Raw genomic sequence first — 27,414 nt, 5'->3', positions numbered from 1 at the left:
CACATGGCTCTTAGATTTCAGAAGATACAACTATGAAAAATCTGCTTTCTGAATAGGCTAACTTTATCAACAGTTTCCTGTCACTGGATTTGTATGTGCAGAATTGCTTGCTCTGAGAGCATTTTCTCTGTAGTTATGTAAAAATGACTGGCTAAAAAGCCTGTGGACTCAATATTCCTCTGCCTCTTACTTTTCATGGTTGCCAAGGCCAGATCTGGTGCCCAGAAAAGCAGTGGCAAGATTTCCAATGTTTTCAATGGGCTTTGGTTTGGGCTGCAGCCTCCCCCTTAAAGAACATAAGTCTCACTTGAATCATACTGGCAGCCTTTTAAATTGACTGTACATAAACTGGAGAATAAAATTCCCTAGTCTTTAAAATCAGCTCTTATACACATAAGATGGCTTTGGAAATATGTTTGCTGTGCAAGTATTTAGTGCCTGTGAGTCATTTTACCAAGCTAACAGAAACAGGCAAGTTTATCAGGATGCAACAGGGAAAGCAAAGGCAGTCACTCCATGAAAACTTATCTTCCCAAGGCAGCTGGCTACCACCCCCTTTTCCTGCACAAAGTATATGGTAAAGAGACGCCTATCTTCAAGATACACAAGTAAATGGTTAATCCACCAAATAATAGAGAAAAAAAGATGAAAGATAGAAGGTGGAGAGGCAGTAAAGACAAAGAATAAGATATCAGAGTTGAATGCAAAAGACCATATCAGAATGCTTTAGAACAATCAGGAAGTTAAAAGCCATGTACAGTATCAACGTACTATCCAAACAAGATGTTATACACTCCAGTACTTGAACACCAGATTCTCCTAGAAGACATCTTGAAACACTGCTCATTCCCTTTTAACAATATCTGTACTGTAAAATTAAGGAGAAATTCAACGTATCACAAGATTCATCATAATGTCTTCTACATCCTCACTTCTTTCTTGCCAGTCCCACCTTATTTCTGAAGGAAAGATCAAATCTCTAAAACTAGGCATGTGACTTGTTGCATCACAATAGAGGTTGCAACTCAACAGCAGTTAAAGGTATACAGACCACATGAGTATGGACAATCCTGAACAACATCAAAAGATCTAGACATCTAACGATTTATCTGTTCATCCATCATTTAACTCATTTTTGTCCTTAGAGTGCAATGTAGCGAAGCTTTGGGTAGGTACCCTCATCACAGAGTAAGCTGTGCAAGTCAGCTTATCAACTGTGAAGAATAAAATATTCTCAGTAGAAAAAAAAAAAGACCACCACAGCTCAACATTTAACAGTTACCAGAAGCATTGGTCAGATTTGCAAGGGGGTTCCATACTCCCTTGACACTCAATATCATCCATTTTTGGAAAGAAATTGATAGAAAGTGTTTGGTAAGTCATAAGATTCATGCATAAACATCAAGTGACACTCAGAGTGCCATAACCAGTGTTGGCTAACTTTTCAGTCTCAAAGAACAAGAGAGTACAGTATTCTACAGATCAGCAAGAGGCATTTTTATTATAGTGGAAGTTTTGAAATGGACTACAAGGTTAGGAGATCAACCAGCAGAATCAAATAGAGAGGAAAGTTACACAACACAAAGTGCTTTCCTCTGCTGGGCTCCCTGCTCAGACACAAACACAGTGCAGCAGCATTATCCTAACAGCTAATGGCAGGATTACTAAAAAATTATTCTAACATCACACCAGAACAGGCAACGTGGGTGGTGGAAATGCTACTTTAAACTTGTTCTTAGAGACTACTGGGTTTCTCTGTAGCACAAGTGGAGAGTCCTTCAGGATTATATATGAATGGATTTGCCTAATATTGCCTTACCTGTAATACTTATTAATTACCTAATTAACAATTAGGTAATTGGCAAATTAATCAATTTTACCTCAAAGTAGAGTATTAATTGTTGTTAAGAAAGCTCTCAATAAATTGATGTGTATTACTCCTCTGACTCTTGGGTGACTCCTTCATGGTAACGATCCCTGCTGACTAGTAGAAGCATGACTCAGGAAATAGAAAGATTCACTTGAAACCCACTGAGTGGGATAAGACAACATGACAGAAGATATTTGAAAACAGGGAATTGAAATGCAGTCTCTGCTGCCATCAGTTTACTGGCAAACACTGTCACATCAACCCATGGCTACTCAAACTGTTCATTACTTCTTCAGACAGGCGAAAATTACATTTTGGACACCAGGTCAAAAAGTGTGATTTGAAAGTATACCTATAACCACAGACAATGTAACTAGCTTCTATAGGTTCAACAGTACAGTGATGTTGGTTGATCTGGAAGTAATGCCTCCTATTTGTTTCCTGGAAAACTAGAACAGATTCTAAGAGCATAATAACACTATATAATAGAACAAGTTCTCATCTACAAAACACTTCCTCAGCATAGTTACCACCCTTAGCTATGCATTTTCACCAGTGATAAACAGAAGCCTACATACTATCCTTGTAAAAGTCTTCACCAGATGAGATGACCCAATGTCTCTGTCACCACTGCTGAAATGCACCACCCCTGCTTCACTGTGCTCATACCCAGTGTTTGGGCTCCATAAACAATCAGTAAGTGTCAATGAGTACTATTTTTTTTCCCCCACATAGAGGAATTCAATTCCACATCTTTGCTTCATACACACTTCCATGTCAGATGCTATTTTGTCAGACTGACCCTTCGCTACCATTTGTCACATGGCTACAACATGTAAAAGACTACCAATGCAAAGGTTCAATCTCTACTGCCATCCTGCCAATATCTGCCTCTGACATCATGTGCTAACATAAGATAGGAGGTTTTTTTTTTGGAGTACCCCTCATACATACCATATAAAAATTAGTAAAGATAAAGACTGAATTTAGAAGCAAACACTTCAAGAAGACCTGCTCTTCTTAGATTTCATGCAGTAATTTACAGTTTCACAATACTCATTCCTTGGCTTCAATACAGAATAGCATAAATTCAAGTATAATTCAATTGCAAGAGAAATGACCTCCAGAATATGCACTCAACCATAATGACCATTCTCATTATTAGCTGTTAGGTACATTAAGTTTCTTATTTTTAAAACATTCCCACTTTAAAGGAGAGAATGGCTATGACAATTTCTCTCAATCAGGTAAAAATGTGTATGAAAAATCTCAGATATCAGCTAATTCAGCTTTCTGCAAGCTCTCAGATTGGAAGGCACAAAACTATACACCTTAATTTCTTCTATATCTGCCCCTAAGAATACAGTTTTAAGGTGGTCACTTCGAAAGAGTTTAAATTCCCTCAGATGCCTTTTTCCCCGGCAACTAATTTCTTGCCTTGAGATACTTTCCATGGAACTGAAAGCATCTACTATTAAGGCTGATGCCATTACTGACCTCTATTTTGTCTCAGCTGACCTTAGACACTAAGCAATAGCTGTTGGTTAAGACTCCCTCTTGTTTCAAAACTTCCAGATTATCCCCATTAGAGCAAGACTTGGGGTGCAATATGAGTTTTCTCTTTTATTCAAATTAGTAAAAAAAACTATTGTTTCCTTATAAGGTTTAGCTTCTCCTTTCTCTCACTGTAAAAAACAAACAAACAAAACAACTGGCTGCAGAATGTGTGGGTTTAGCTTCTAAATCTCAATTAAGAATTTTCTTCAGCTGGCTAAGATACTTCCAGATCCATCCAAGTGACCACAATTAAAACTCCTGACCCAAGCAAGAATATGACAGGTCCAGATAACAGGAGTCTGACTAAGTCCAGATCCAGGATGTGCTCTTTCTGGCAATTTCACTAGTACAGCTCACAAAGATATTAAGCATCTCATTTTCTCAGATTATATAATTAATATCTCAGGACCCCCAGAGTCCCAAGAGCTGATATCAGTGAGTGCAACAGGAACGACAGACTAGAGATGTCATATTTTCAGCAGTGACAAAAACATAACATTATCACAGCAGTTAGCTGCTGGATTTTAAACCTTAATGAGTTAGCACCATGCCCCTTTCCGTAGTTTCAAGTCAACACAGCTCATGCTGAAAAACAACAAAAAATAAAACCACAAAAGATGGGAAACCCTATTTTGCTCTTTAGGAATAGTAACACACTTTGCAAAAAGTGAGATCTGGTTATTATTCTTTTCTCAAGAATTTGGTCTGATGGTCTAGAAAGGAGCACAATCAAGATGTTTCAGTAAGTAGGATATCCATTGCTCCCCATGTGTTGTTATGAATGGGAGAAGAGGAATGCAGTTTAGACACAGCACTCTATGTAACTATGCATTAAGCAAAGCAGGCTGCCAACCAAGGTGATGAAGCCTTTTCCACTAGAAATATAAGAGAAAAGGTTGGGCAAATGACTGTCAGCCAGTAACCATGTGTCACAGTTCCATACCTGGGACACAGAATAGCCTTTCCAAAGCCTCTTCCTATGGCAGAGAACTGCAATATACACTGAGATTTTTCCTTGCATTTTCAGAAGTTAAGCTCCCCTTCCCTCAAGTTTCCAAAGAGCATTTGATCTTAAATAGCTCCACAAATAATAGATATAATTTAAGCACATGTATTCTAAAAAACTTGGAATCATAGAATCATTAAAGTTAGAAAAGACCATTAAAATAATCTAGTCCAACTTGCTCATGGTTGAACAGTTGTGGCTGAAGCTTAATGAAGAAATTTGCCATTGTAAGTTTGATTGCTAACCAGAACATGCTTTGAAGCAACGTGGAAATAAAAAATACAAATTTTAAATAATTATCTTGGAATAAGTCATTTACAGGGAGGAATTCAAAAAGCCTGTATGAAATGGAATCTGGATTTTTTCCACATGTTGAAATCTAAATTTGAGTTTTTTTTTTTTATCTTGAGATGATGCTTACTGGGGTAGAGAAGAACATCAAGCCTTGCTGCTGCTAATACTGTCAGATCTCATCTTAAATTCACTGTGCTGTTAGGATCAATAGTTCCTTGCTCAGCATCTCTCTAATAGAGCAGCTGAAACGATGGAGAATCTTTGAAGAGTGCCATCCCTCTCAGCCTTTCCAAAATGAAGGCAGAAGCACAGTAAGCCATTTATATTTATTACTACTTTTCTGTGAGCAGCATTTTATCCTTCAGAAGATGCATATTAGTCTCTCTTAATTAAAGTGTGTTGTTGCTTCCATGACACATTGTCACACACTGCCACCCTTCTGCCACCATTTAAGAGTTCTGTAAAATCAATCCAACCAGTAACGCATCAAAATTCTCCTGTAGATCAGCATATAGGTGTTTATAACAGGTATTATTCTCAACAAACATTTGAGCATTATATCATCACATTAAAAGAATGGGTGAAAATGCAGTAGCATGATGAAAATACAGATCTTTCATATTCTGACATGAGTAAATATATCTCCCATTCAACAATGAGAATGCCATTGCAGAGAAAAGGAAATAGGATTTGATTTACAATGGCTAACAACAAAAGGCATAACTGGAAATGTAATACTCCCCCTTGATCCTAAAATGAAACTGGACACCTACCATGCTGGATGCTTTAGAATCATTAGAATCACAAGGTTGGAAAGGACCTACAAGATCATCTAGTCCAACAGTCTCTGATCTAGAGACCTTTCACAGTAACTGTAGAAACAGAGACCACAAATGAATCTACTAAATGGATGGCAGCAAGCAGAGCAGTGGATGATGGGCAAATCTGTAGCACTATGAAGTACTGTGGGTAGCCTTTAAGTGGAAGCTCACAGGCTACAAGGACAAGTTACAGCCTGTCCCTGCTCCAACTTGCAGGAGCAGGCAATGCTCCTCCAGCAAGTCCCATGGACCACTATCTGACCCAGAACAGAGACAGGTAAAGGTGAAATAAGGGTCGAGGCACAAGCACAGTGCCACATGCACAAAAACAGAACACCAAGTGCAAGCAAGTTTTTCTTCTGCCTCTTATATCTGCAGATGGAGCAGGTACAGTGCTACCCTACCCTCAGCACAGCACAATCTTTCATTCTTGGGCTCAACTTCCTTTCCTTTTCCCCAGTTTTCATACTTGTCTTTATCAAATATTCACAGACTTTGCTAGCAAGCAAATAGAAGAAACATTGGACTTTCAGACAAAGAAATACACAACGTTAAGAACAACTGAACTCTAGCCACATACCCACTAAGGACCAGGGCTGCTGGTTACTGCAATCCTAGGGGACTTGCTTCCTGGGAGAACGCATCTTTTCCTCTGTCTGGAATCTGTTCTCTTGAACTTCTTTCTTTGATGTTTGGGCCATTTATTTTCACAAGAGGTTGCAATGTTTTTAGTACCTGTTCTTTGACACGCCTATGTGCCTGCACCTGGCATACACTAACACAGATGAGTTTGCATTGTGTTTCAGTTAACAGGATTTAAATGTGACTACACAAAACCTGCACTACAACTAATGAGAATACAAGCAGTTTTTAGAGCTTTCTTTCCTGTGTGTTTACAGCCTCCTTGTATCCTGAGCGTCTTTGTGGTTTGGTGGAGGAGAAGAGCATAATTAAGCTTTAAACTTTCTTTATTAATTTCTGTTAACAGTTCCACGGAGAGAAAAAGTGATCTTTTCTGGAATGACTGTAATTTATTGCCTTCCCACTCTGATGTTGCCTACTGTGAGGGGAAAGCTATAAAATAATGTGCAGGATCAGACTTCTACCTGGATCTCAGGGCATGTGGAGACATCCCTCCCTCCTCCTCCTCCCCCAGGCTCCCAGAAGCAACCTCTGATCTTATAGGCAGGCAGCACACATCTATGGTGCCTCATGATCCAATTAATTTCAATGTTCCCATTCCAGTGCACATTTCTCTGACCACTTATGTGGTCACCTAAGAGAAGCTCTCACATACACGATATCACCCAAGTACAGCATTAGTTTATTCATTCTGAACTTCCATTCTTGAAGCCAGTTCAGACCAAGGCAATAATACAGCTGAGCTCTTAGAAAACAGGTCTCCCCTCAGCAAAAATTGCCACTATAATTAGTGTCACTCCTGCTGGCATAAAAGAATCAGAAAAAAAATCAGAGGTGGCAAAGCTTAGCACGTCACCTAGTGTACTCCTCTGCAAGTTGGTTGTTCTCTACTCTTCTTCCACACCATTTGACAAGACTTGCTAAAAATGCCCAAAGCAATCAAGTTTGAACGTCTTCCTTTGGGAGACAATCCCAGGTTGTAACAGATTTCACTGTCTGAATGAGTTCCCTGATATTCAATCTAAATTTCTCTTCTTAATAATTTCCTCTCATTATTTTTTTCTTCATACCCATTGTCAAACTCTTCCTCTTCATGCAGTGCTACATCCTGCCATTAGATAAAAGCACCATCTCCTATTTTTCCTAATTTAACTTCCACATTTTCCACTTCATTTTCGTGCCTCATGGCAACAGAGCCAAAAAATGAATTTAACTTAATTTTAAGTCTCTACACCCATTAGCACATTGTTGGGAGATGACTTGTGATGCTGTTAGGCACTTATGTTGCCAGTTTGGAGGCCAGTGTGAACACAGTAATTTACCTACATAGTTGTAAAGAGACTCCTTGAAATTATAGAAATATTTACTTTCAAACACTTTCCTGAAACCATGAGTCAGATCATTATGGGGCATACTGCAAATTCCATCTTTTCGTAGAACATGGAAATTATATGGGAGAGGAAAGCAAAGCCACACAGAGCTACAGCAGCATGGAAGGCAACTCCAGATTTCACACTCACCTGATTTGCTTTGTGTACATAATATGCTTCCATTCAGAATCTGCTTAATGTTTAAAAATATGTAACGCTAGCAATAGTAGCTCTTTAATCATTTTCAGTATCCAATATAATAAATACCTAGCCAAAAAGTATTGCTAAAGTTTTTGGTAGTTGATAGATGGTACTTGATACATTTAGATACAGAATACTCATTTAATGCCCATTCTAAAAGATGGTAAACATAAAAAGCAGATGAGGGTATTTGCATTCTAAATTCAGCAGAGGGTCAGCTATGCATCTAGAAAAAAAGCTTTTAAGCATGCCCCTGATGACAGAGAAAAAACAAACAACATTAGTGTATCAGGAAAGGGCCTGCTAGATCTGATAATCTTGGTTTGGTCAACTGTAATTCAACAACAGTTTGGTATCAGAAATAGTTGAAACACCCCAGACCAGATAAGCATTGTATCCGATTGCTGAGGACATAATCAGTGAATGTAAACAGATACATAGGACATAATCAAGAGCTATGCTTCTGTGACTATACTGGAGCAAGATCTTTTAATTACATCAAAAGGCAATTCTCAAAATGACAGAAAAAATAGCAAAAGAGTGCAGGCTGCCTGCCTTAGTGTAAGATGGCAAAATAACAGTAGGTGCAGGTGCTGAGAGCAGACCGTTATTAAGGGCAAAGAGCACACGGGAGTCACAAGGCTGGCATTCCCCATCAGCTAAAGGACCACTTACAGCCACCTGGAGCAGACCACAGTACCAGTCTCAGCTGAGTTGTCAGCAGATTCTTTGTTCAAAAGAGGGTCAAATCCCCTGACTGTTACATAGTGGTATGAGTGATAAGACTATCTTTCTTTCCCACTCATAGTACAACTGCAAAAGTCAGGCATGGTCCTGCTTTTAAAATGTGAAAAAATGCAGTGTCAGTACTAGGATATTGATTTGGGTTATATTGTGCTACATAGCAGGCATAAAGCTCGATTCTCAGAAATGCTGCTATAATTTCAAGTTCATAAAATTACCTCATAAAGGATTTCAAATATACAAAATAAGTAGCACGTTATTTTTGCTTCTTGTTCATCAGCTCCAACTGAAGTTAGCAGGAGGCATTTTCTGGCACTAAAAACATTACATCTCAAGTGTCTATTGTGTTAAAGCATCAGATTTCATGCTATCACACATTTGTAGTATTCTGTTCAGGGGTAGGTCTACTCATATCCTCCTTTCTCCATGCAAAGTGATAAATCACTTACTGTGTAATGGTACATGGCCATCTCTAAGAGCACTTCTCCCTCCCATGCAACCCAGAAAATTTTTGCCACGAATAATAAAAGGTGGTTGGTTTTGCTTTGATTTGACAGTGCAGGGTCTCTGCAGTTTTCCAAGATGGTTTGGCCTCACCTGAATTTAACATGTTTTAGCGGTCGTCTAGTGGGTTGAGTGATGGTTACCTAACCTATTTTATCTCAAATTCTGCAAATACAAAAATAATATTTGACAGAAGTCTGACAAACCTGGCTAGCCCCAGCATAAGAAACAATAGCCATTTATTCTATTTGATGCTAGAATGTAAGTTTCAAACTTGAGTAGGAAATCAATGAATAGAGAACAAACTGTGATGAAAAATGAACTGAAATAAAACCAAGCATTCTCATAAGCAAGGATCTCTCCACAACGCCTATCAGTGAGGACCTCAGCAAGCCCATAACCTGTTACAGCCCCATTTCTACTCTACATAGGAAGGGTGGACACAGCACTGGGGAAGATAGGTAGTGAGGCCTTTATACAACAACATAACTGTACTATTAATTAGGCTTTTCTGTATTTGTGTGATAATTTCTAACACATAGTAACATTAAGTGTACTACAAATAAATAATTTTCTTCATATACATGGTTTGTGCCTCTTTTAAAGTTGTTCCCACTACACTTTTATATATAAAAAAGATAAATAAATAAATAAATATATATATATATATATGCCATTATCTTCTTCCTAATGTTGACTCTGGAAAACTTAGTTGTCTCATAAAATGTTAGTACTGCTTGCTTTTCAAGAAAAAAGCGTTTAAGTTTGTGTTTATGAGAACAAATGAAGCTTCATCAAACTTGCACTACTGCGCTGTGCTGCAAGACTTTATGTCTATATACATTATATGTAATTATGAGAAATATGATGAACAAATACCATAGGAAACTTTCAGGTTTTTCTAAGCAAGCATTTGAGAAATTCTAAGTTTGACTACAGCACAATACAGTCCCCTGCTAGAGCTATAATACCTCAGGAAAGCTTCCTGGCAAGCAGAGTAATTCCTCGTGAATGTAGCACAATCTTAATCACAGCTAACAGATAAATTAAAAGTGTCAGAGTTAGGGCAACAGGGTAAGCAAGTACATGGGAAATGACTAATAACAAAGAACAGCAGGAACTGAAAAATACATTTCCTTGAATTAGAGATTTTCCTGCTCTCTCAGTTTTCGTGCTTTAATACTCCTGAAGCAACCTGCATGCGCCTCATTCAGCAGATAGATAGACACTGTTAGAGATGCACTGAGCTAGCATTCAACTGTGCAATGGTGTATAAGCTAGGAAGGGCACTGTGAATCCAGGAGTGCCTCATAACATTGCCATCCACTAAACGGTTTCCTTTAACATCATCAACTTAATCTAAAGAAAATCCGAGCCTATGAGGCAATACTTAGATATTATTCCCTCTGTAGAAATTTGGAAAGCCACAACAGCTTGTGCGCTTCCCTTTACTTACACTGCTTCAGAAATTGAGAGAAAGTAAGCACAAGGTTGGGCAGCAGCAAATACAGATGCTTTAAAACCAAGAAAGGTAGCACTCACAAGCCAATAATAAAGAAGAAATTACTTACCTCTTTCTGAGGATCAGTGCTTGCCAACTTTCCAGAAGAGAACATCTTTAAGTAGAGATGCTTCCCTTGCGGCTGCCAGCCCTTAAATGAGGTTAGGGGGCACAGGTGAATTGCTTCCATCTGTGCTCCCAGGACTGGCTACACCCCTTCACCAGGTGCTCAATCACTGGTTCAGGCTGTGACCCAACAATTCCCATACAATAAGATAAATTAGAGATCCCCTAGACTCTTGTTTGTAAAGAAGTCTTGCATTCTCTTACACATGTGGACCCTGAATATCTGGTAGGGAAGATCTACTGAACAGAACAAATCGATGCAAGGAACACTAGGCTCGCTCAGGCTGCCCAGGACTATGTCACTTACAGGAACCCTAGGCCCAAGCCAGGGTTAATTTCCAAGGTAGAGCAAGTTGCTCAGGGCCTTCTCCAGTTGAGTTTGGAGACTCCCCAGGACTGGAAATCCCACATCATCACTGGGCAACCTATTCCAGTGCTAAACTGTGGTAGGGTTTTTTCCTCAATGTACATAAAATCAGACTTGTCTTCCCTCATCAATTTCTTTAGCTTTTCTCATTTATAAGGTGATTTACTTGCCATTTTATCACCAATGCCAACAGAAGAGAATAGTCGTCATTCTCAGTCTTTAGACCCTCCATGCTACCATCTCCTAGGCAGGTTTGTAGCTGTTTTATCAGCTATTCTGAATGCAATAATGAAATCTCTAGAACAGAAATAATGTACATACAGCTCAGCTTAAAGAATAATTGTTGTCAAAGGGGATGCTTACATTTGTGTTTGTCCATTACCTCAAAATCACTTTTAACTCAGATAAGATGAAAACATGAGTTAAAACAAGTAACCATTTGTAAAATGTAAAATAGACAAACATTTATAGAGATGTAGGTATGCAAATTAACCATGGAAATTAATTGAAGATAGTTTACAAAGTGGTTTATGTCATCCCATGTGTATCTAGGTTCCTCACAGTCTCAGGGCAATGGGACAAGTTTTCCTCTGGAACCCAGATTTGTGTGCATTATTCACTTCCAAAAGTTTTCCCTCCCCCCTGATTTTTACCCGATTGAAATGAAGTCATACAGGGATGGTGACCATCCTGGCAGCTGTCATTAGCTCCTCCTCTAGCTCAGGTGGCATTTTTGCAATTATTAAGCTGCCTTAATACAGATGTGGCTCATCAGAAACTTAGATACCTTCCTAGGAATTTGCAAACTGACAGTTTGCTGTGAGGGGAAATGCACCTGTATAAACCAGTTCTGTTCCAGCCCTAGTATCCAATGTAATAGGAATTGTATGGTGAAGAAGGCAGAAATTATTGCTTTTGAAAATAAAGAACTGAATCCTTAAATACCATTAATGCTCCTTCAGCTCTGAAAACAAGTTTTTATCAGCTGAAGGAACAAGATTCATAAACAACTGTGTATGCATTTAAAAAAAAAAAATAGAGGGGAAAAGGGCAGAGTAGAGTCATTTTAAAACAGTCTCTTTACATGATATATAGGGTTGCTTAAGCAGCCAAAACAATTTCTTACAATTGCTACCTTTTCCTAAAATGATTTCTACTGCAGACTTTTCAATATCTGCAGACTGAGTTACTTACAAATTTGCTTTCCCAACCTCATAAACATTGACTAGCCAGCCATGAGGCTCCAACACTTTGGAGTGCAGCAGAGAAGAGGAAACAGAACTCAGTGACATGAGTAATGCCAGCTGAGCTGATAGCAGACCTGACAGTCTTAAAATGACCGTCTTGTAAAGGAGATGTTTCAAACGATGGCAGACAAATGGACTTTACTGGATTATTCACATTTTAAAGGTGTTGAGTGTCAGGAATGGCAACGTGCTATGCGTAGCAAAACTGTAAACAGGCACCAGAAATAATGCATTCAATTTCTCTTATCCTATTTTCTACTTGACACAGTGTAGTCGCCTCTAAGACTGGAATACAAACAGCTGTGCGTCACCCCGTGCACACAGGCACTGCATTAAATGCTAAGACAACTGGAATTAATTGGTACTGGGCTTTTCTTTAAGCTCCTTGAGAAGCTTAACTCATCAGAGACTTGAAAGACTGGGTCTTGTTTCACCTTCCTTGTTATTAAAATATTTATAGGGATGGCTTAAGAGAAAAAGGGGAGAAAGGAAGGAAAAGATGGGGGTGGGGGGCGGAACAACTGCCTTACAAAAAATAATAAGAATCCAAGTTACATCAATTTGCATGCAATAAGTTACATCACCGGCTGCATTATGAATCCTTTCATGTAACAAAAACAAAAAACAAAACAAACAAACAAACAAAAATCCCAACAATAGAATGTGGGAAGAAAGCACTATTAAGCAACTAAGACTGCCTCTAATACCCAAGTTGGATCATTCAAGGTTAGCTTATGTATTGTTAGGTAATGGTAGCTTACAACATGAAGAAATATGTTCAATATGTTCAACCCCTATGTAGACCCCTATAAGAATCCACACACATTGGAAAGCAGTATGTCTGCACCACACACATTTCGTTCAGTAAAACAAACTCTAATGTTTATTTTAAAGAGTTTTCTTGGCTTTTACAGTCTTCAGTAGTTGTAGAAAATGTGAAGCTGAGTTTCTTAATAATTAAAGACAACAATAAAAGAGAGGCGTATAAACTATGTCAAGATATAAACTTGTCATCACCACTGAATTAAGCATACTCCTGGACAGGTGTGATACATTTCCAATGAAAATCCGTAGTCAGAGAAATTCTCTTGTCCTAATCTTATTCTACATTCTTGAAATTCAGCCCATAAAATATTTGAACCTAAGGCCAGTTTTAATAAAGACATCTTTTATCAAAACCATGCAAAGCTCAGACTCAAGATGAAAGGGAATGGAACATGGGAATACTGAATTAAAATGTATTTGATGTTTTTAAAATTTAACTTCTGATTATAATATGTTTCATAACAAAAGCAAAAGACAGCCATGCGTCCTAGTGAATTTCAACTAAAAAAAAAGTTATGCATTTCCTACAACCAAATACTTCCCAATCTTGAGAGGGAACTGAATAACTAAATATCCCTACACACTTAATTTCTGTTTTAATTAAATATCCTCCCTTTCCAAACTCCCTTTTTCAAAACAATGTCACAAAACTTCTAGCCATTGGATTTTCCATATCATTCTTTCAGAGAAATCAAGCTATTCTCACAGATAACTTAAAATTGAAGTATTTAATCACCTTTGCATCACTCGTGAACTCTTAAGATTAAAGTAGTTGTGCAACGAATACCTAACCAGTTGAGTCATTTATTTTCCCCCACCCCCTCAGCCCACCCCAAACATTCAACATTTGATGCATTTTATCAACAGAATAAGTTTGAATTTTTGCTAGAATTTTTGTTCTTGGAATCTGACTTTGATCTTAAAGCAAGAAAGGTAGAAATACAAGAAAAGTTCTCAACATTCTAAAACTTTCCAGACAAGAATATTTCCACACTCTGGACATGATTTAATTCCAATGTAAAGTTTTCTCTGTTATTCACTGTTTCTTTAAGAAACACATATATGTATTTTTATTTATGTATTTGTCTTTCCACTAAGCTACAATAAAATGTGCCACATGCTTTCTCATTACAGAATACCAGAACGGATACAACTGTACTGTCTCCTGATGTATGTTCATCTCATGCAAACAATTTCACTTGCTTTCCCAGAAAATGCATTAATATTTTCAATATTTTAACAGATGAAGTTTTCAGCCTATTAATCAAAGTACTACAGATATAAATTCCTAGCAGCACAATGACATTCATGGACTGTATTTTGGATATAGTGATATTATCTTGCTTGTAAGGTGTGTTGCACAGGTAAAAAATGTATGTTATCGCATACATGACAATAGAATAAGGATTTGGTGTCTGCTTTTTGGCATCTATACATAACACAACACCACAACAGATGTAGATGCGTGAAGGAATGCTCTAGTAATCCAAATTCTCTTATGCTAAGCAACCACATTCTGGGGTGCACATTTACACAATATCTCATAATTTGTTGTTAGTATGAATTATTTTTATGTCATCAAACAAATCAAAGAGAGTACACAGAGGAAAACGCTGTAGCCAACCTTGGCCAACATCACAGTACCACTTAAGATGGAGAAGTATATATCTGAGTATGCAATGGCTGTTACAATGTGCACAGCATTTTCTAGGAGAGGTCTGACATTGCAAAGGGACTTCAAAAATGTGCTTGCTGGTAGTCAAGCTCAGAGAAAAAAAAAACCTGAAACAGTTCATGAGTCACATGCTGTTCATAAGCCTGAACATTACTCTTCAAATCAAGAGACCAAACTCACTCATTTATTAAACATATGGTCTACCAAATAAGGCACACTATTCCCAACTTCAAGCCTGTGAGCAGAAGGAACTGCTAAGATCAGACTGTAGTATTCAAACCATTTGGGTATGCCTTCACAACAAACCCTTCTAAAGCATATACTTTATGCTGAAGCAATATTGTGCAGCTCTAGTGTTAAGCAGGTAACAGGACAGTTCTGCTAGGTAAAGAGAAAAACATTCAAAAGAATATTTTTTTTACTCAGACTAGAAAAAGGAAAGAGACACTTGACTGTGACTCTCTGAAATTCTCTTGTACATGAAGCTCTTGTTGAAAAACTAATCAGAGAAAGTCTGGATTTAGAAAGACATTCTCATATATAAAGGACAAAACACTCACCGTAAATTATTTCATTCTTTTGGGCTATCTGATTTCAATGAAATTTTCAGGGCAAGATTTTTCACATAGGTTTGATGTACACATTTTGACTACATTAACTGAGAAATGGGATAGGAATATTTATGGACTGGAGAGCGAATCTAAGAAATTCACTCACTTGCATTTTTTAAATCAACATGCTCTTTAGCTGAGATCTGGACATCCCTGTCAGAAATCTACTTAATAAAGATGAATTCAGTTTGCAGTGGCAGTCTATGTACTACGCTCTTTCCCTTGAATATTGTAATTAAAAAAAAAATAAAAGTAAAAAAGACTTCATTAACCAGATCTGTTAGAGAGATCCTCTATGGCACAAAAATAATGATCACACCACAGGAGCACCCATAGGTACATTAGGTGCCAGCCTTACCACAAGCACACATCTTTTTTTCCATTGCTTACATTTCCTGGTTCTTTGCCACATTCCCAAAGTTGTTTTTTTCTGTATATATGAGAGTTTGTCAACCTGTCAGCAGATCCTTCCTCATCTCCACTCTGTTTTACTGAACTCCTGCAAGCAGCAATCTCTAAATGCACATATTTCTTCCCTTCAGACTACTTTTCAAGCTCAAAATATCAAATGCATCAAGAGATATTTGTGAATTCTTATTCTCATATACCAACACGTTTCAATGAGGGAAATTGAAACACCAATGTATTAAAGAGGGAATGAGGAAGCGTATCTGCATGGGAGGACAGAAAAAATATGATACTTTGTCAGAATGAAGTAAATTCAGATTCAGTCAGAGAAAAACAACTGCTTCCTCTTCAGGTGGGTAATTTTGCATCTTCTGGCTTTTGAGTAGTTCCAGAATCCACTTTCTAAAACTTTCTCCTTTTTATTTTCAAAAAGAGAGCAGCTAAACTATAATAATTATTCTGAACGTCAGAAAAGTTGAATTATCTGGGCCTTCTCTCATTTTTTATTCTTGAAGCAAACGCTGTTTTGTAAGACAACTCAGTTGATTCCTCACAAACTGTTTTCAGAAATGAAATTGCAGTCTGTTATGAGTATAGCTGCCCTCAATCTTCCAGCCCTCCTCCGCTATTCATTTATTCTGTGTCTTTTCAGCAGCACACAGGACACTGCTGCTAACAAGAGCGTAGGCCTGAATGCCAGGAACATGGACTCGCGACATTCATTTGCAAAAAGGCAAACATGGAGGTTTTCTCATCCAGAAAATGCTGCAGCTTCTACCAGCACCTTGGTAACATCTAACAGCAAGGAGCGCAGTGTGTAATGCCTACTCAAGATAAGAAGCCACAACCCTGAAAAGGAATTATCTGAATACGAATCCCACTGTTCTCCTGGCAGCCCTGCCCTGGCTTTGCAGCAACAAGAGCACCAAGCAGCTCAGCCATGACACCAACTACACTTTGCCAAAGTGGTAGAAAAAGAGTTAGAGAAGCAAGCAGGAGCAGGCTGTGGACAGCCCACGTCTGCTGCAGCACAAGTGTAAGGTAAGGTAAAAGTTCCCTTGCCTTCTGCAAAACATAGCCCAGACCATTTTGCTTTGTTCCCAACATTATGTAGAAAGCATTTATAACTTCACTTTTCCTTTGATAGCTGTCAGTGTTTACTCAAAATCTGTATAATTTTTGCCCTATCTCCCTTATAGAATTTGACATTTTATTCTAAGATATTTTTCATTGATTTTTTTTTTCAGCATTGCTATTTCAAGTCACCAAGGGAAGGTATTTGAGAATTTAGATTTGCATTTCTCAAATGAATTCAGCTAAGGGAAAAAAAAAAAAAAAAAAAAAAAAAAAAAAAAGAAGGAGAGGAAATAAAGCTCTGGGGTGGGGAGAATAAATACTTTAAATACATTTCCTAAACAAATGCCTTGTTTCCAGGCTAAATTATCTCTTTTTTCATGGTCTCAGCTTTTCAATTTGGAAAAAAAAAATAATAATAGTAAAAATAATAATAATAAAAAAACTTTGAAAACTATTTTTAAAGAGAAAAGAAGTTGGTTAAAACATAAATTTAAGCATATTCTACTGACCACGTCAATGTCACACATCCCTGGATGAAGGCTTGACCTCTGGATTCTTTGCTGTCCAACTCCAATTCCATTAAACTCATTTATCAGAAAAAAAATGATAAATCAAGATCTTTAAAGCTGCAGACAGTCTTTATTTCCTACCATAGACCTCATGGCTTTGAAAATTAGTTCTGTGAGCTCACCTTGGACAATTTATCAAGTTTAATGTAACCAATATTGTCTCTAACTTTACCATATAACTAGCAAAGATAGTAGAACAGTGTGACCTCAACAGCTTTCTACTCTTTCTAATTTATAGAAAAAAACTCCAGAGATCCTTAGAGCAGAGAATGCTAGAATGAAGGAACATTTATTTCAGACATGCTCAGCATCATCGCAGATTATTACATGTCTGAGACACTTGACTGTACCGGGTCACTGCCTTCATCTGTTGTTTTATCAGCAAGTCAGTCCCAAGGTGACAAGCGTAACAACTCATTTCAAATGAACAGATAGTCAGAAAAAAAAAAAGAAAAAAAAAGAAAAAAGGGTGAAAATCAGAATTCAGTAAGACACTTTAGAAGCCACCAGAGCAAATAATACCTTCTAGATGCTGCTGAACACATTCCAAAGCCCTTTGCAGAGCAGGGTTTTATGTGTTTTCCTCATCTGTTTCAAAACACATTTAACAGTGTCACAGAGTTCAATACTTTGTGAAAGTGGTTTTACTGGTGGGAAAATGGGGCATGGAGAGATATAATGGCCTGCCCAGATGTATCAGGTATAGCTGGTGACAAAGTTAAGAGCATATCCAACTCACCTTGCATTTCTGCCCAGAATTCTGGCTGCCATACTTAAATCAGTGTCAGTACTTAAATCAGTACTTAAATCAGTATGAAACAATGGGAAGGTAAGCCTTACTGACTTTGCAAACCAGTCTGTGGGAAGGAGGGAGCTTGCTGAACTTTCTATGTTCATTGCTTTATTAACATCCATAGCACCTCTGTAACACAATCGATGTTAATGGGAGTAAGCAAATTATGAAAAATATGAAAATTTAACAATTTCACAAGGTATTTTAAAGGAAACCAGTAACAAAAACATTTGAGTCTGCAGGGGGAGCTAATTTATGGGCTCTATGGGTTATATTTATAAAATGATGTATTTATTTACAACTATAGCACTCTAAATGCAACTACAGATGCAGCCAGAAAATATTTCTTCAAATATTTATGTATGCCTGAGTGCCTCACAAATCTGGGCATCCTTCAATTTAAGTCCCCCCTAAAATCTCACCATTGTAGCGTTAACAGAGACTGCAAAACCCAGACAAGAAGCACAGTAAATCACCGGAAGGTTTGTACGTGTTCAGCCATCTCTGTGGAACAGAATGGAACCAGCAGACTTGATTAAAGACCATGTAGTAATATCTACCCTGCACTGTAATTGCAAACCAGGTAGTCTACTACTGCACTTGTACTTACACTTATGCTCCACACACGGCCCCTCTAAGATGAGGTAAAGTAGTTTATGTGAAGACCTAAGTGATCAAAATTCTTGTACAATGAACAAAATTCCACTGAGATCTCCACAAATGGTGAAATATATGCAACAATAAACAATCTTTTTTCTAGGATGTGTTAATTCAGTTAACTTTCTTCTTAAGTGCCATGTTCTGAAGGACACTAAATAATCTCTTTTCTGACAGTGGTACACACTAACAAGGCAAATAACAAACAACAGGCACAAAAAAGCTGAGTAATTTACATAGTGATTCACTCTGATGTGAACTGCAATGAAATAATTTTCACTCCTGGTTGCTTTCTGTGATTATTTGAGACCAAAATTTCAAAAGGTTAAAAGCTTGCACTTGACATCAGATTCTCATATCAAACTATGTCCCCAGCCTGTATGCTTTTGGGGTGATAAGGGTGCAAAGGGCTGATCTTGTAGAATGAACTGCAGAGGAACTCCACAGCTGGTGGGTGGGTATGGCTGTACTGTTTGCTGTGAGACCCTACCATGCTCCTATGTGCTGTCTATTGCAGAACCAGGAGTTGATCACCAGCCATCTTCCCAATACAATAAGAGCCACCTCTACTCTATTATCACTCAACAAAGGCTTTGAATAAGAGCAGCGTATTAATCTTTAGCTCTACCCCCTGAGTGCTTTGTCAATGATAGGAGGGTAGGATTTTTTGTTTGTTTGTTTACTTTACAGTAAGTAAAGTCCTCTAAGGCCAATGGAAAATAATACTCCTAAAAGTAAGCTTTCTGTTCCCTTCCTAATGGCATTTTATACAGAAGATTTTTGAACTGGAATATTATGCATTTGTGTTTGCCTATCATATTAAAAGGAAACTAACTTTGCTGTGGTCTCTAAAAAGTAATTTGATGAATACTTAATCAGTTTTGACTTGCCAGCTTTATTAGTATCTTTTGTATTAAAACTTTATGAATTGAAGAGCAGTAAGTTTGTACTTGTTTATCTTATTAATGTACACACTGAATCCTCAAGGCATTTTGCCCACTTACACTAAGTTATCAAAGCCAGTTATTTTGGCAGTATAACTGATGGATCATGCAGCTCTGCTTTATTTCTAGCTTGCACAGAAATTCTATTGATGAATATTAACTTTGTTAGCACACTTTCAGAAACACTTGGTAACTTGTCTGAGGGCTGCTCTGAAAGTAATGTCTCCTGTTTTATTATGTTGGCCCACAATGTCAGAGGCAAATGGTGGTGGTGTGGTAACAGAGGTTGAAATTCCTGTCAATATTCTATTCCATTTCCTTGCTCTATTAAAAAATTGTTATTGTGTTCTTTGCCTCTGTTGTAGTTTCCATGGAAAGAAATAGGAGACATTACTTTTGGTGCAAAGTACATATTTAGGAGGTCTTCCATTTGTGCACTTGCACAAATCTCTCTTGTTTCAAGGTGACTTCTAGATTATAGCTTTTTGAAAACTGAAAGAATATTACAGAGAATATTTATATTTGGGTGTATTCTGAGTTAAATCTTCAGTGGAAGAAAGTAAAGCTTTTTCAAGCAATCTTGGCACTATTCCTGAGTTCTGTGATAAAGATTCAGAGCAGCTGATAGCACAGTTCAGGGAAGTACTTATCTGCGTCCATAGATTCTATAGCTTCCACAGGGAATTCAGCACATATTTAAGTCCCGTCCTCTACCCTGGTTATCCTCTCACATTACTTTTGTAGAGCTGTTAAAATGGTTCCACAGGAGGGCCATGAAGATTATCAGAGGGCTGGAGCACCTCTTCTGTGAAGAAAATGTCTTCTACATTGAGGTTGGTGAGGCACTGGAACAGGTTGCCCAGACATGTGGCTCCTGGAGACATTCAAGGCCAGGCTGAGCCAGGCTCTGAGCAACCTGATCTAGCTGTGGATGTCCCTGTTCCCTTCCAGCTCTAAGGATTCTACAGTTCTAAGGAATGTTGAGGGAGCTGGGCTTATTCAGCCTGGAACAGAGATGGCTCCAGAGAGACTTCATTGCAGCCTTCTGGTAGGAAGCTTAGAAGCAGAGAGGGGGTCTGACTTTTTACACAGTCTGATAGCGATAGGATATGGGAGAATGGCTTTAAACTAAAAGAGGGAAGATTTAGGTTAGATGTTAGCAAGACATCTTTTATTCTGAGGGAAGTGAGGTGCTGGAGCAGGTTGACAGAAAGCTTGTGGATTCCCCATCTCCGGAGGCATTCAAGGCCAGGTTGGACGGGATCCTGGGCATCCTGATCTTGTGGCTGGCAACTCTGCCCATGGCAGAGTTGGAACTAGATGATCTTTAATGTCCCCTCCAACTTAAGCCATTCTATGATTCCTTTTCCTCCACCTTTGTTAATTATTTTTTTTAAAGAAGTGTAATTTTTTTCTAAATGCTAGGTAAGTAGGCAGCAGATGGACTGTAAAGTGACTGAACTGTGAGTTTCACAAGGTTGTGATTAGCAGCATGAAGTCCAGCTGAAGGCCAGTCACTAGCTGTGTACCTTAGATTTTGATACTGGAGTCAATACTGACTACCAATCTCTAGATAGTCTAGATGATGGGGCAGCAGGCTGCAGATGATACAGAACTATGAGGAGTGGTCAAAACACCTAATGGTTGTGTTGCTAGTCAAAGGGACTTCAACAGGCTGGAGAAATCAGTCTGACAGGAAGCTCATTAAATTCAACAAATGGAAGTGAAAAGACCTAAATCTGGGGAGGAACAACCCTAGACACCACTTATATGGTGAGCCAGCCATCAAGAAAAAAGCTTTTCAGAAAGAGACCTGAGTCCTGGAGACCAACACGTTGAACATGACCAAACAGTGAGTCTGTGGCAAAGAAGGCCAATATCCTTCTGGACTGCATTAGGAAAAGCATCACCAACAGGCTGACAGGGGATCATTCCACTCCACATAGCACTAGTGAGACATCTCTGGAGTGCTGGGTTCAGTTCTGGTCTTCCCAATTCAAAAGAGACAAGTATATCCTGTAGTAAGTTTTGCACAGAGTCTCAAAGATGAGTAAGGGGCTGGAACATATCTTGGTGGGAGAGGAGAGACTGCGAGAGAGCAGGAACTGTTCTGGTGGAGGAGTGCCAGGACTCCTTCACAGAGGAGTAAAAGAGATGAAGCCGTACTTCTCAGTAATATTCAGTGACAGGAAAAGAGGTAATAAGCACAAAGCAAAATACACAAACATCCACTTAAACATAAGAAAACCATTTGTTACTGGGGGCGTGGTCAAACACTGGAGCAGGTTACCCAGAAAACTTTAGAATCTCCATCCTTGGAAATAGTGACAACCCAGTTAGAGGGTAGCAAATGACCTGCTTCAGCTGACCCTGCTTTGAGCAAACGGTTTGAACTTGATGACCTCAGCAATCTTATGAGTCTGTGATTCCACAGCCAGGCCATTAAATTTGTTTACTTGAGGCAAAATGAAACACAAAATGAAACAGTTTCACTCATTTACCAATATTAGGCCACGTTATCAGTTTCAGAAAGGAAGTAATTACTGAAACCGAAGCACTGTATTAGCCTTTGACATCGGGAAAAAAAAAAAAAAAAACAATCTCAACCTTGTTCAGATTTCAGTTTAAATTGTTTCAAAGTAGCATTATTAAACCAAAATACTTCTCAAAATACTTTTGACTCGGCCCATTCTTGTGATCTTTCCAGAACTTAATAGTCTTCATTTAACCTTGAATGCACTAGAGTTGTTCTCTTTGAACAGTTGGAAGTACAAATAGTCCAGAGTAACCACTTCAGCTTTGCCAGAGTTGTTGTAATTGGTTCAGTGTCTACAGTAGCTCTGTTCTGAATTGCACCGACCCGTGTGAGCGTAGCAGCTTGTGTTTGCACACGGGAACAACACGTTCTCTGAGGCTTGGCAAGATCAATAGTCCCCTGAAAGATGTCTGAATGAATAACAGCAATTTGTCTGTAATCATATTACTTCAATTCAGACTGACTACATTGCTCAACCTACTGAAACTCTGTCCATTCTAACTAGCTATTATACATTTCTTGATTCTTTTAATGTCTAAAATTGAGACAAACCTGTAGGAAGCTTCTAACTGGATTAATAAATAACAGCCAAACATTTAACCTATCAACTAGGACTTCCAGATGTGAGTCCTGAAAGAACAACACACAAAGGAATTTTGTTGTTTCTGTGATATTTTTTAATCAGGTAGGAGCCATTCTCCAGATCTTTCTAAGGGACATGGTTTATTGATGGGACTTGGTAGATCAAGTTGATGGTTGGACTTGGTGATCTTGAAGGACTTTTCCAACTTAGATGATTATGTGATTCCATGATTCTAAGACTTAAAGGTAGCTTTCTACCAGACATATAAACTGGTGTGTATTCTTAAGAATTTAGCCATTATAGATGCATGGATATTTTTCGGTTGGACTTCAGCATAACCTAAATGTGTTCTGACCTAGCAGAAACCAAATCACTCATGTGTGGCTATGATCTCACACAATTTCTACACAGGACTAGGCTATTTAGGTACATTCTCTCTCAGCTCTAGACATCATTACTTAAACTTGGGTTTGGAGACATTCCCTGAGCTTAGACTTTCACTGTATCACTTTGAGACAAATAAGATTTCACAAGCCAGATACCTGAAAATTACACCTGTGCCCTGAAAAATACCCAAGGAGCCTTAGCAGACCTTTCTGCAAAGCCCCAGTTTATAAGATTTTCCAGTTAATTCAAGAGCCTTTTATAACCACAAACTACTTGCTGGAAGACAGACATTTTAGAAAGATTAATAAGTCAGTAATTTTTATTTTGTGACAGTACAAGTGATGCCGATGTAAGACATACATACATGCTACTCCCTTTCTCAGTTTCAGTGTGTGACTGTTACAGATTCCTGAGAAACAGGATTTTCTTGGCTAGAAAATATCTCTTTATGGAAGCCTTATCTGAATGGGTGATTCTCAGGGCTTGACAGCATGCTGATTCAGTGCAACATGAAGTCTCAGTGGAGTCACACAGCACAGCACAGCTCTGCAATCAAACTTGTCTTTATAGAACAAGATGGAGGTAACAAATTGATACAGCTGCATACAGATTTGTCTTCTAATCTGTCAGAGCTTTAAAAATAAAAGTGGAATCTATTTTATTTTAGTGTCAGCATTTCAGATAAAGAATAACACTTCTGTTAGTAATCCGGTATGTTTAATGGGCCTTATTCTTTTTCCTGCTCAGCAGCAAGCTCTCTTTCTGTTAACTGTGCATGCAAACTCCTAAGCACTGATACAGGCCTCCAGGCAATGCTATCAGGCAAAAAAAATCAACAAGAAGCAATGCCTCCATAATGCCTCCTTTCTGAGAGTTCATCTTTTGATTAACTGTTGAATCAGTATTTATCCATTTTAGTGAGCAAAAGGACTGACAATGCAGGTGCCAAGTCTCTGCAGGCCACACTGGGACTATGGGGGCTCAGGACATGTTGGAGGAAAAGAAAAATGCCCCAAACCTACTACTATAAAAGGCTCCTGAGCATTTCCTACTGCAATAGGGAAATGCCTGATATGCATTTGAGTAGCATTTCAGCTACTAAACAGTTACCCCTATTCAGGAAAGAAACAGGTCTTCTAGGAATTTCACTCTCCCTGGGGCATACGTGTCAGAAGTCCAGAGCAGCATCACACACTAGTGCCAAAGAAGCAGCTTTTCGGTTGGCTCCCACGGTTTCAAAGCAGAAGGAGACTGAGTAGGGTGAGTTCTGCTGTACTCAGCAACTCTATTCTCTGTATTTGGAAGAAACCCAAGGAGGGCTCGGTGACCACATAAAAATCCTTCAAAGAAGCCCTGATGCAGCAGGTTGGCTGATGTTCTTTCAGAAGTCATCACTAGTCATTGAATCTATTACGTTTGCAGAGAATATTTACAAACTAAACCTTTCTTTTCACAGAACTGTGATTATTACAGTGCAGTTTCCCAGCGCTCTACTGTGCAGCCACAATGGGTTTTGAACAATACTTCAAGCTATCCTATACACTATCTTGCAGTATTTTAAAGGCAAAGATGAAGACCATCCCAATCGTCTCTCTGGAAATCTTCCTTCAAAGAGGTAGCTTTGGAGATGTTGCTACTTAAGATTCCACAGGTAATATGCTCCTTTTTGGATTCCTTTTTTATTTTTCCCCTTTGTGAAGTCTTTCTCTTGCACAGAAACTTAAGGAGTGGTCCCCACTGCAGTTGCAAGCATTTCACTGGATTTCAGGCTGATGGAGAAGATAACGCCATTCTCCAATACTGCAATTACATGACCGTCTCTACAAACTTCATTGTGTTCAGTCATGAATTCCCATACCATATACCCACCTTACTGCCTTTGTGCATAGGGGAAAAAAAAAAAAAAAGGCTGGTTGAATCAGAAAATCTGAAAGTGTCTTAGACAATACAGTAGCACTGGGGAGAATTTCCGAACAGGCATAGTAAGTCCAATATGTCAAAACATTACATATTACACACTGGTAGAGGGGAGAAACTCTAGATTCCATAGCAAGTCCTTTTGCACTGTAGATATCATGTAAATCACCCTGTTCTTTGAATGTTCATAGGCTAAATGCACCATCAGTGGATGCATAGAACAAGGCAAGAGATGGCTGGAATCAACCTCGAGAAGCTATAGTATAAAGTGGATCACAGATTGCTCACGCTTAAAAGGTGAACCATTTGATAGTGGTAATAATAACCACAGAAAGGAAGAGGAGAGAAATGTTGAAAGAAACAGAAGGCTGAAACATTCGACATCCCCTGTACTTCTGTCTTTGCAGAAAATGTTCAAAATGCTTAGCGCAACAAGCTTGAGCAAGAGAAGCACAGGCAAAAACAGGGAAAGAGCAGGGTGTTTGAATGTCAGATGAATTCACATCAGTGGGACCTACAGAAATTCATCCTGGAGCGCTTAGGAAACTTGTTAGAGCAATCTCTAAACCATTAGTAATTATCATCAAGATCTTATGGAAACTGTTGTGTTCCCAAAGGCCTGAGGAAAGACAAATTAGTAGCTTTTAAAAGTGGAAAAGAAGAACTTGGGGATTAGTAGACAAGGTGGCATTGCAATGACACCTGGAAAGATACTGGGACAAATGATTAATAATCTGTTTTTAAGACTCTCAAGCATAACAAGCAGAAAAGAAGCAAACAACACAGATTCGTCAAAAGCAGATCACATAAGACCAAACTCATTAGCTTCTTTGACAGTATAACTGGCTTTGTGGAGTGTGAAGAAGCTGTTAGAAGTGATTTAGTTTGACTTCTGTAAGGCTTTCAAGATAGTCTCTCCTACATGCAGCAGAAAAACAGAGTTATAATTTGATTTGTCTAAGGTGAGTGTATCATTCTCTAAATTCAAAAGTGCTATGTTAACATACTGGGAGGGTATTTTAATAGAGGCATAGATGTGCCTTGCTCCTGTTTAATTATTTCACAAAAGACATTCAAGATGGGGCAGAGAATCCAGCTATAAAAACTGCTATAGTTGAAATCTGGCTGGTTGAAAGCACCTTGGATGAAAATCTTATAGAAAGTAACAATCTTGATCAAGTGGAGAAATTGTTTGAATTCAACAGAATGAAATTCATCATGGACTGCAAAGTGGATTAAGGAAGGACGGAAGAGTGTACAAACACAAAATATGCAATACCTGGTAAAGACTTTAACAGACTTCATGCTATATGAGTCTAAACAACATGCCCCAAAAATGCAAGTGTCTTTCTGAGATGTACTAACAGAAGCATAGTGAGTACAACAAGGTCAGTCATTATTCCATTCTACTCGTTTCAATACAGACACAGCCTTACTGAAGGAGTTTATCCCATTTTCCACAACACTTGAGGAAAAATGAATAACATGGAGAGATCTCAAAGAGGGCAAAAAATAATGAGAAGGTAATAAACATGATTTATCAAGATAGAAGGAGCTGATAGAGAAGACTATAGAAGGCTTTGCTTCATTTCCTTCACTATAAAAATTTATTATAAACTGTTGTTTTCTGCATTTACCTATGATGTATGGACTATTAGCAAGAACTACAACAGGCTAGATATGAGGTAGGACTTTGTAATGATAGCACAAAATAAGCTCTAGAATAGTTTATAGATAGGGAGGCTGTGAAATGTTTACCACAAAAATGTTTTAAATGTGGATTAGAGAAACATCTGTCAATGGACATTTAGACAGAGGCTGGACTAGATAAGTCACTTGAGGTCCTTATATTTTTGTGTAGCTGAACCAGCAATCACCATGAAGCTTGTGCTTGGAATGGGCAAGAACTTCAGCCACTGGGTACCCCCTAATCTCCAAAATATAGGTACTAGAGCTAGTTGAGAGTCAGTAGAGAAAAGGATAATAATAGTTCTTCTGGAACAGAAAGCTTATTTGCATTCTAGGCCTGCCCGTATTTGCATTTATTTTGTGTGGCTATAGGTATTCAGTGCAACACAAGTTTCAGTTTCCTTCCCAGACTGCGTACTCATTATGTGTGGCCTAAATGACTCTAAATTCTTTCAAGCTTTTTGCTGCTTTCTGTGTTACATGAATGCAACCA

At 38.4% G+C, this 27,414-nt stretch overlaps 1 long non-coding RNA gene across 1 annotated transcript in view; it reads left to right on the top strand.

Annotated features, from left to right (window-relative positions):
* Nucleotides 1-16,425: 16,425 nt before the first annotated feature.
* LOC112532121 overlaps nucleotides 16,426-27,414 on the top strand; it is a 73,347-nt gene continuing 62,358 nt past the window's right edge. Inside the window, exon 1 of the long non-coding RNA XR_003074476.3 lies at nucleotides 16,426-16,810. This is a non-coding gene — a long non-coding RNA (uncharacterized LOC112532121). The remainder of the gene's footprint in view (nucleotides 16,811-27,414) is intronic.

Source organism: Gallus gallus, chromosome 3 (genome assembly GCF_016699485.2).
Source record: "Gallus gallus isolate bGalGal1 chromosome 3, bGalGal1.mat.broiler.GRCg7b, whole genome shotgun sequence".
NCBI classification, from domain to species: Eukaryota; Metazoa; Chordata; class Aves; order Galliformes; family Phasianidae; genus Gallus; species Gallus gallus.
This window is presented reverse-complemented; position numbering and strand designations above follow the sequence as displayed.